This window comes from Echinops telfairi, unplaced genomic scaffold, assembly GCF_000313985.2.
Source record: "Echinops telfairi isolate 266 unplaced genomic scaffold, ASM31398v2 ScPeMD7_17;HRSCAF=63, whole genome shotgun sequence".
In the NCBI taxonomy this organism is placed as follows: Eukaryota; Metazoa; Chordata; class Mammalia; order Afrosoricida; family Tenrecidae; genus Echinops; species Echinops telfairi.
Window position 1 is genome coordinate 309979 of NW_022103914.1, and position 9650 is coordinate 319628.

Consider the following 9650-nt stretch of genomic DNA (forward strand, 5'->3'; position numbering starts at 1 on the left):
TTTACATGAGTTTCTGTGGATTTGTTTCTCTGAGTGTACCCAGACTAACACACACGGACAGTCAAAAGAGCAAACAAATCTGTTTTATAAGAACTATAAGCAGAATGCTGCTTAGAAGCAAGTGTGGAGGGACTTCATCTCATATACTTTGGGCATGTTATCAGGAGAGACCAGTCCCTGGAGAAGCAGGCGCAGTGAAAAAGAGGGAGACCCTTAGCAAGGTTGATTTGATATGAAAAATAAGAGCAATTCTGAGGATGGCACAGGGCCCGGTACTGTTTTATTCCCTTGTCCCTACGAGCGGAAACCAGTTGAGCACCCAATAACAACAGTTTCTTTCATGACCAATTTCTTTCCCTCAGTATTGTTTGTGAGTTTTATCCCCATTGCTGCATGTGCCTACGAAAGCCAAAGCTCTGCCATGGAGCTGATACCAACTAATAGTGATCCGATAGGACAGAATAAATCTGCCCCGGGAGTTTCCAAGACAGTAACTGTTTACGGGAGTGCAAAGGCCCATCCTTCTCCCAAGGAGTACTTATGATAGGATCTTCATTTTTATTGCTCCAAGGCATTCCATTGTATAAATATCCTATTAAGGTCTGGCTTCCTGGTGTGTGACCAGGGCAGTGGCCCAGGGTCCATGGTGAGAGGGGCCCCTACTTGGTTTAATAATTTGATCTTTAATGTGTGTTTCGTAAATGAGGTCCAATAAAGCAATGCAGCATGTGCCTGGGGCTTGAGGTCTAGGCTTGGGAATGATCCCATCTCCTGGTGCCTCCCTGGATGGGGTTCCCAGCCAGCCACTCCTAATCTCTGGCATTGCTGCCTTCCTGCTACCAGCATCTGGTGACCGCCTATACCAGCTATTGGAAGACTGAGCAAAGGGGAAGTGAAGGTCAAGATTGTGTGTACATGTCACAGTATTTGAGGGTGAAGCATGTAAACTGTCCTTGTTCCAGACTGGCAGCACCAAGCACAGTTAGAGTGACTTGGTGGGGGCAAGTGTCCCCTTATACCTTCTAGAAACCCATTGTGTTGGCATAGAGGTTGTAACACTCTTGTCGTTTGCCTGTTCCCTGTGGTTTGCACGGGGAGATGACTGAACTGACTTTCAGGGGTATCAGTCTGGAAATTGGCATAGGGGATAACCCAGCAGCCAGTGGCCTTCATGCCCACACACATGTGGAGTAAGGGAAGGGGGACTCTGGGTGCCTGTGAGGGGCTGCACTTGCCCCAAGAGTATCTTTGGGCTCAAGGAAGCATGGAATTCAATAGCAAGTTAATACCATGATAGGTTCCGAAAGAGACCACACCAATAGTTACCATTAAGTCCAATTCATGATGACACCAAGGGTGTCAGAGAAGAACTGTGCACCATAGAGCATAGTATTTTGATGGATGATTTTTCAGAAATATCTGAAATATCACCAGGTCTTCATCCCAAGGGGCCGACTCAAGCTGCCAGCCTTTTGGTTATCAGCTGAATGAGCCAACTTTTTACACTACAAAGAGGTTTCTGAGAGAGACCATAGAATAAAGGGAAATGTTTTCTGATTTTTTTTTTAAACAAAGGGCCTCATGTTTTCATTTTGCACTGTTGTTGTTGGTAGATGCTGCGGCAGTTACATAATCTCCTGTCAACTTGTGAAGGGGTGGAGTCTAGCTTGTAAATCAGGCCACAGCTTGATGACCTCATTTGGAGGTTCAGTAGAGATGAACAGCCAGATGCAGACACTCCCTGCGAGACATTCCTGTCAGACTTGATCTGGACTGGGCTGGGATGTTTTCTTAACGTACAATTGCTCTCTGATATAAAGTTCTCTCTTACACAAACATGAGTATCTTCCGGGGTTTGTTTCTGTAGTGAACCCTGACTAACACAGATGCCATCAAACTGACTCTGGCCCATAGTGACCCTGTGTACAACAGAACAGAACACTGCACTGTCCTGGGCCATCCTCACAATTGGTCCCATGCCGGAGCCCATTGATGTTGTCCATGCCAATCCATCTCGTTGAGGACCTTTCCCTCCTTCGCGGCCCCTTCACTTGACCAAACATTGTGCTCTTCTCCAGAGACTGGTTTCTCTTGACAGTATGTTCAAAGTATGTAAGGCAAAGTCTTGCTATCCTGGTCTTTAGGGATCACTCTGGACTTACTTCTTCCAACATAGATCAGTTTGTCCTTTCAGCAGGTTATGGTTTTCAATATCCTGCTCCAGCACCACGATTCACATGCATCCATTTGTCCTCAGTCTTGCTTATTCAGCGCACAGCTGTCACATGTCTGAGGTCAGGGAGCATAGCATGGCTTGGGGCAGGCAGGCTCTAGTTCTCAAAGTAATATCTTTGCTCTTTGAAACTCCGAAGAGGTCTTGTGCAACAGAGCTCCTAATGCAATAGGGTTTTTTGATCTCGTAACTGCTGCTTCCATGAGCGTTGATTATAGAGCCAAGCAAAACAAAATTCTTGACAACTTCAACTTTTTCTCCATTTATCATGATGTTAACTATTGGTACAGCTGTGAGGATAATCTATACTGAAGACTACGCTCCTTGATCTTTATCAGAAAGTGCTTGAATTCCTCCTCACTTTCAGCAAGCAAGATTGTGTCATCTGCATACCGCAGGTTGGTAATACTCCTGCTGCCAATCCGGATGCCACATTTGTCTTCATATAAGCCAACTTCCCTGATTATTTGCTTATCATACAGATCAAAAAAGTATGATGAGAGGATACAACCCTGACACACACCTTTCCTGATTTTGAACCATGAAGTATGCCCTTGTTCTGTTGGCACAACTGCCTCTTCATCCATGCACAAGTTCAGCACGAGCACAATGAAGTGTTCTAGAATTCCAATGCTTCTCAAGGTGATCCACAGTTTATTATAGTCCACACAAACGCCTTTGCATAGTCAATGAAACACAAGTAAATATCTTTCTAGTATTCTCTTCCATGAGCCAAGCTCCATCTGACATTAGCAATGATATCCTTTGTTCCACATCCTCTTCTGAATCCAGCCTGAACTTCTGACAGCGACTTGTCAATGTCCTACTGCAACCATTGTTAGGTGATCTTTAGCAAAATTATACTTGCGTGCAATATCAATGATATTGTTCTATAGTTTGAGCATTCTGTTGAGTCATGTTTCTTTGTAAGGGGTACAAATATGGATCTCTTCCAGTCAGTTGGCCAAGTAGCTGTCTTCCAAATTTCCTGGCATAGACAAGAAAGTGCTTCCAGTGCTTCTTCAGCTTGCTGAAACATTTTATTTTATCAGTTCCTGGAGCCCAGTTTTTGGCTAATGCATTCGGTGCAGTTTCAACTTCTTCCTTCAGCACCATTGGCTCTTGCTCACGTGCTACCTCCGGAAATGGTGGGACGTTCACTAGTTCTTTTTGATACCGTGATTTCTGTGCATTTTCCCCTAGCTTCTCATGATGATTTCTGCATCTTTCAAAATGTTGCCCACAGAATCTTCCAAGATTGCCACTTGAGGCTTGAATTTATTTGTGAGCTCTTACGGTGTAAGATATGCTGAGTGTGTTCGTCCCTTTCTGTTTTCCAATTCTAGGTCTTTGCACATTTTGTTGTAGTATTTGACTTTGCCTTTTGGAGTTGCCCTTTGAAATTTTCTATTCAGCTCTTTGACTTCATCCTTTCTTTCATTTGATTTAGCTCATCTATAATTAAGAGCAAGTACCAGAGTCTCTTCTGACCTCCACTTTGATCTTTTCTTTCTTTCCTGTCTTTTGAATGACCTTTGCTTTTTCATGAATGATAGTCTTGATGTTTTCCCACCGTACATAAAGTCTTCTCTCATATATGCTCAGTATATCAAATCGGTTCTTGAAATTCAGGCAGGATAGACCCCTGAACTTAAATATGAGAAATTGATGGTCTGTTCCACAGTTGGCCACTGGTCTGGTTTTAGCTGCCAATACTGACCTTCTCCTTCGTGTGTTCCCACAGGTGTAGACAATTTGATTTCTATGTATTCCACCTGGGGAAGTCCAAGTGTATAGTATAGAAATAGTAAATTCAAACAGCAGACTTTGCAGTTAGCAGTGCAATGCATAACGTCTGTGCCACCAGAGCTCCCCAGGAGAGGCCAGTCCCTGGAAAGGTACATCATGCTTGGTAGAGGGTCAGTGGAAAAGAGAAAGAATCTCAATGAGCTGGATAGAGATTGGTGCAACAATGAGTCAAACGTACAATGAGGGATGGCATACAATGAGTTGGGCTGACTCCACAACACCTAACAATAATGACAACATACCTTGGCACTTGATATGAGATTTTAAATTTTATTTCGTGTTTGGAACTACAGTTGAGTACATTAATTGTATATTCCACAAATTGCTAAACTCTCTTGTCATTTATGTACCTGCAGATTCTTTCAGATTTTCTGCTTCCACCCTCGCAGAAATTGTGGTAATTTTATTTCTTACCTCTCAGTTCTTACACCATTTATTTTCCTTGCCTTCCTGCATTTGCCAAGACTTGAGTAGAATGTTAATTAAAAGCCATGACAAGCCTTGTTTTGGTCTTGATCTCAAAGGCAATGCTTTCTGATGCTTCCCTCTTAAGTAGGAAGTTTGTGGTAGGTTTTTGTTTAATTAGATTAGGTAAGTTTCTTTTGATTCCTAGTTATTAGGAATTTTAAAAACATTATTTTTATAAATGGATACTGAATTTTACAAAATGGTTTTCTGGGTTGTTTGGGTAGTCATGGTTTTTCTACTTATTCTATTAATGTGGTGAATTACATCAATTGCATTTGCAGGATAAATACAACTAGGTCTTGAGTCTTTTTATCTATTGCATAATTTGGCTTCCTAAATATTTGGATTTCAGATTTTTGCATCTATGTTCGTAAGTGATACTGTCTGGTAATTTTCCTCCCTGCACTATCCTAGTCCAGTTTTGCTATCAAGAGCATGTTGGCTAGCTTCCGATAATGAACTAGAGAGCTGAAAAGAGTTTATTTCAGACTAGAATTTTCTTTACTGGGTGTTTTAACAGATATTGTTGGTAAAACCTTTCTGGTGGATGGAGCCATTTATTGTTATAGAGTGATCCTCTTTTTGATGTAGTAATTCTTTTGCTTTTAAATCTGCGTTGTACACTTTTATGTACATCAGAGAAAGAAGAGACTGCTTCAATAAAGATTTTTAGTCTCAGAAACCCTAAGGAACAGTTCTACTCTGTCCTAGAGGGCTTCCATGAGTTGGAGTTAACTCAATGGCAGTCAGTTTATTTAGTCACACCAGCGTTTAAAAAATATATAGATAGTATTTACATAGGATCCCAATGGTGCAATGGCTGCACTTGGGCTGCGATCTGCATGGTCAGCCTATCCAAACTACCAGAAGCTCCACAGGAAGAAAGGCTGCTCTTTCTACTCCCCAAAACAGTTACAGCCTGAGAAACCCACAGTGGAGTTGTTACGAATCAGCATTGACTCGATGACAGTGAGTTTGATTTTTGGGAGTATTTACACGTTGTATCTTTTCCACCTTTTCATTCTTAATCCATTAGTAGCCTTATGCTTTAAATATTGTGGTAGTTACTGGGATATAATTACTTGTCAATTTGAGGATTAAGAGTGAAGGGGTGCAGTCTAGCCTGTCAATCAGGTATAGGCAATGGGGTCTTCTGTGTTGGCATAGCCTTCTCCTGAGGATTCGGGGGACTCCAGTATTTCCTCCTTGGAGGAAGGAGGGAGACACTCCCTCTCTGCTCACTCCCTGAGAAACTCTCAGCTGACAAGACACATGGAACTACTCTCGACCTCTAGAGCTGGAGAGGCCGCGTAGAGACCCTGCCGGTGCTGACATGCTTACAGTGCTACTATACGCACAAAACGTCCCACCCACTGGTGTGTGATCTTCCTGCATTCAGCATCATTCAATGTGTTTTCCTGAGTCAGAAGAGGACTTTATTGATTGGTATTGGCCATATGGGTTAACATCGGACTTATGGACTTGATCTGGACTGGGCTGGGATGTTTTCTCAATATTCAATTGCTCTTGTATATAAACCTCTTTCTTATACACGTATGAATATCTCTGGATTTGTTTCTCTAGTCATCCCAACTAACACAAATATATGTCTAAATATTTATTCATGGTTGTTGTTGTTTTCCCTTTCAATTGGGTAATTTGTTAATTGCATTTATTGTCACTCCTATATGTTTCAGTTTAAAGCCATCGTTTTACTTTGCAGTTTTTATTTATCTGGTCTGGTCTGTGTGCACATTTCTCTTCTTTCTTGTCTTTTTTGGATTAGGTTATACCGAGTTCTAGGGCCTTCGGATCGGATCAATGAAAAAGAGAGGCCTAGCAGATAGTCGCTTTGTACAATAAGCCATTTATGGGAGCCAAAGCATTGACAGCCCTGGGGTAGGAGACATTCCCACACAGCAGATGTCCCAGAGGCAGGCTGCGCAGAGAGCCACCTCAAGAGGAAGAGAACACTACAGCCCCTAGAAAGAGGAGAAAGGAGGCAGGGCCATGTACACTTGAAGCAATGTCATCCTGCAGTAAAGTGGGAGTCTCTGGACCAGACAGTCGCTCTTTAATGTCCTCCTTATAAAGCAAGATCTTATCTTAGTGAGAGCTATCAGATGGTGGATGTCGTTTCAAGGGGTATGTGAAGTACACAGGCTCTAAGTGGTGAAACATCTGTTTATTCAACCTAATTTAAAAACCAGTAGATGTGTATAGATTTGAGTTTGTCACGATCGGGCTTTGGGGGCTAAAGAACCTCAGCAGGTTATGTCAATAACTTGGGTTCAATTCACGGAAACCATTTTGGGCTCATTTATATAACATAATTTTTTCTAGCATTCTATTATTTTCCTCCATGGCATATGAAATTAATTGGATTTGTTTCCAAGGATACCATAGAATGGCAATATTCCAACTTAATTCATCAAAGTCGACAGTTAACTAATACCTCCTCTTAGACAACAAAGGAGCTTTGGTGGCACTGTGGAGTAAGCGTTGGGCTGAGAACCCCAAGGTTGGCCATTTAAAACCACTAGCTGCTCCAGGGGAGACACATGAAGCTTTAAAGATTTACCATCTCTGAGACCCTGTGTGGGGGACTATGAGTAGGAATCAACTCAATAGCACTGAGATGCATTTTGATTCTTACACATAAAAGATGCATATATAAAACATGTTATCACCATTAAGCCCCATCCAATCAATAAATGAGAGTTATAACCTTTCCCAATATTTTGCTTATATCTTTTCTTTTTTATTTTATTGTGAATTAGGTGAAGGTTTACTGAGCTGATCAAACATTTACATTCAACAATTTCTACCTATACTAATTCAATTCCCTAACTCTATTCCACTTTCTCCCTGTTTCCTGTTTCCATGTCTCCTTTCCTAAAGCTCTACACTGGGTAAATGCTGACCTTGTGGTCTTTGTTGTTGATTATTCTAACAAGTCAATGAGTTCAGTTCCAGACTTGAAGGGTCAGGGCCTTAGCCTTTGGAGCCCCAAAGTCTATCAGACCAGTAAGCCTGGTCTCTTTTATGATTTTGAGTTTGGGTCCACCTTTTACTCCCACTCTATCCAAGACCTTCTAATGTGATCCTTTTCAGCACAATAGGTAGGAATAGCTAGGCACCATCTAGTTCTACCGGTCTCAGGGTCATGGAGACTGATGTTTGCATGGTCTATGTGCATTGGACTACATGTTTCCATGTGTATTTTGAGTTAAGTCATCCTACTTTCTTGTGGACAGGGAGAGATTAGCAGTCGCACTTGAGATGGCTGCTCCTGAGCTTTTAAGACCCTAGACACTACACATCAAAGGAGGAGGTAGAACATTATCTTTGTGAACTATGTTAGGTCCATTGACTGTTGTGCCCCCCAAGACTATGGTCCTGATCCATCAGGCCCCAAAATTCATGCCCTCAAGGAATTTGGTTATGTCTAAGAAGTTTTCATAACTTTGCCCATTGTATGTTCTACCATATTCTTAGATATATCTGCAGCAATGGTAAGTACGCATATACAAATACCCTTTAACAATCCTGTATCTATTTATGGGTATCCGACACTCTCCATCTCCAACCTACTCACACTGCTTGCCTGTCCACGCATCTACTCAGAGATTCTCGTGGTTGCCACTTGTATATATAACTGTGGCTGCCTTGTTGCCTTTAACCCTTGCAAACCTCCCAGTGTCTTCTGTCTCTATCATTTTTACCCTAACCTCCCTCTTATTGTGTATTGCCTTTCCCTTTAGCCAAGTGAACTCTCATCTACCCACTAGCCTCTGACTTCCTCTCCTTTTTCCCCTCTCAGCCCTAATAGCCATCAAAGAATGTTTCTTTTTGTGTGAAAACATATTATTGACTTTTTATAAGAATGGTCTCATATAGTATTTGTCCTTTTGTATTTCACTAATTTAACTCAGCATAATGTCTGTCAGGTTCATCTATGTTATGAGGTAGTGGGATTTATTCCTAATACTTTATCTTTTGTGTGGCTATTGTAAATGGTACTGCTCTATTGATTTCCTTTAAAGGGTTCTCTTGGTTAGTGTAAAGGAATTTGATTGATTTTTGTATGTTGATCTTGTACCAATATGCTCAATCTTATAATTAGTTCTAGTGATCTTTTTTGCCAAGTCTTTGAGATTTTCCACATATAGGATCCTGTTGTTGTTGTGAGGTGCTGTTGAGCCTGCACAACAGAATAAAACACTGCCTGGTGTTTTATCTACAGGTTTAGTATTAAGGTAGCAGATGGACACTGAGCCTCTACTCAAGTATTCCCTTAACACAAGAACACTTGTGTTGAAACACTTGTGAAGAAAGCTGATGGTGGCTGGCTATCAAAAGATATAGCATCTGGGGTATTAAAAGCTTGAAGATAAACAAGCGGCCATCTAGCTGAGCAGCAACAAAGTCCACATGAAAGAAGCACACCCGCCTGTGTGATCATGTGGTGTCGATAGGATCAGGTATCAAGCATCAAAGACCCAGAACAAAAAATCATATCATTGTGAATGAGGGGGAGTGTGGAGTGGAGACCCAAAGCCCAACTATTGGCAATTGGACATCCCCTTACAGAATGGTCACAGGGAGAAGATGAGCCAGCCAGGGTGCAGTACAGCATCAATGAAACATACAACTTTCCTCTAGTTCTTTAATGCTTCCTCCCCACCACTGTCATAACCCCAATTCTACCTTACAAATCTGGTTAGGCCAGAGCATGTATACGGGTATAGATAAGAGCTGGAAACATAGGGAATCCAGGACAGATAAACCCCTACAGACCAATATTAAGAGTAGCCATACCAGGAGGGGAAGGGAAAGGTGCGGGGAGAAAGGGGGAACTGATCACAATGATCTACCTATAACCCCCTCCCAGGGGGTTGGACAACAGAAAAGTGGGTGAAGGGAGACATCAGTCAGTGTAAGACGTGAAAAAATAATATTTAGAAATTATCTAGGGTGCATGAGGGAGGAAGGGTGGGGGAGGGAGGGAAAAATGAGAAGCTGATACCAAGGGCTCAAGTAGAAAGGAAATGTTTTTAAAATGATGGCAAAAAATGTACAAATATGCTTGACACAATGGATGAATGTATGGATTGTGATAAGAGTTGTGTGAGCCCCC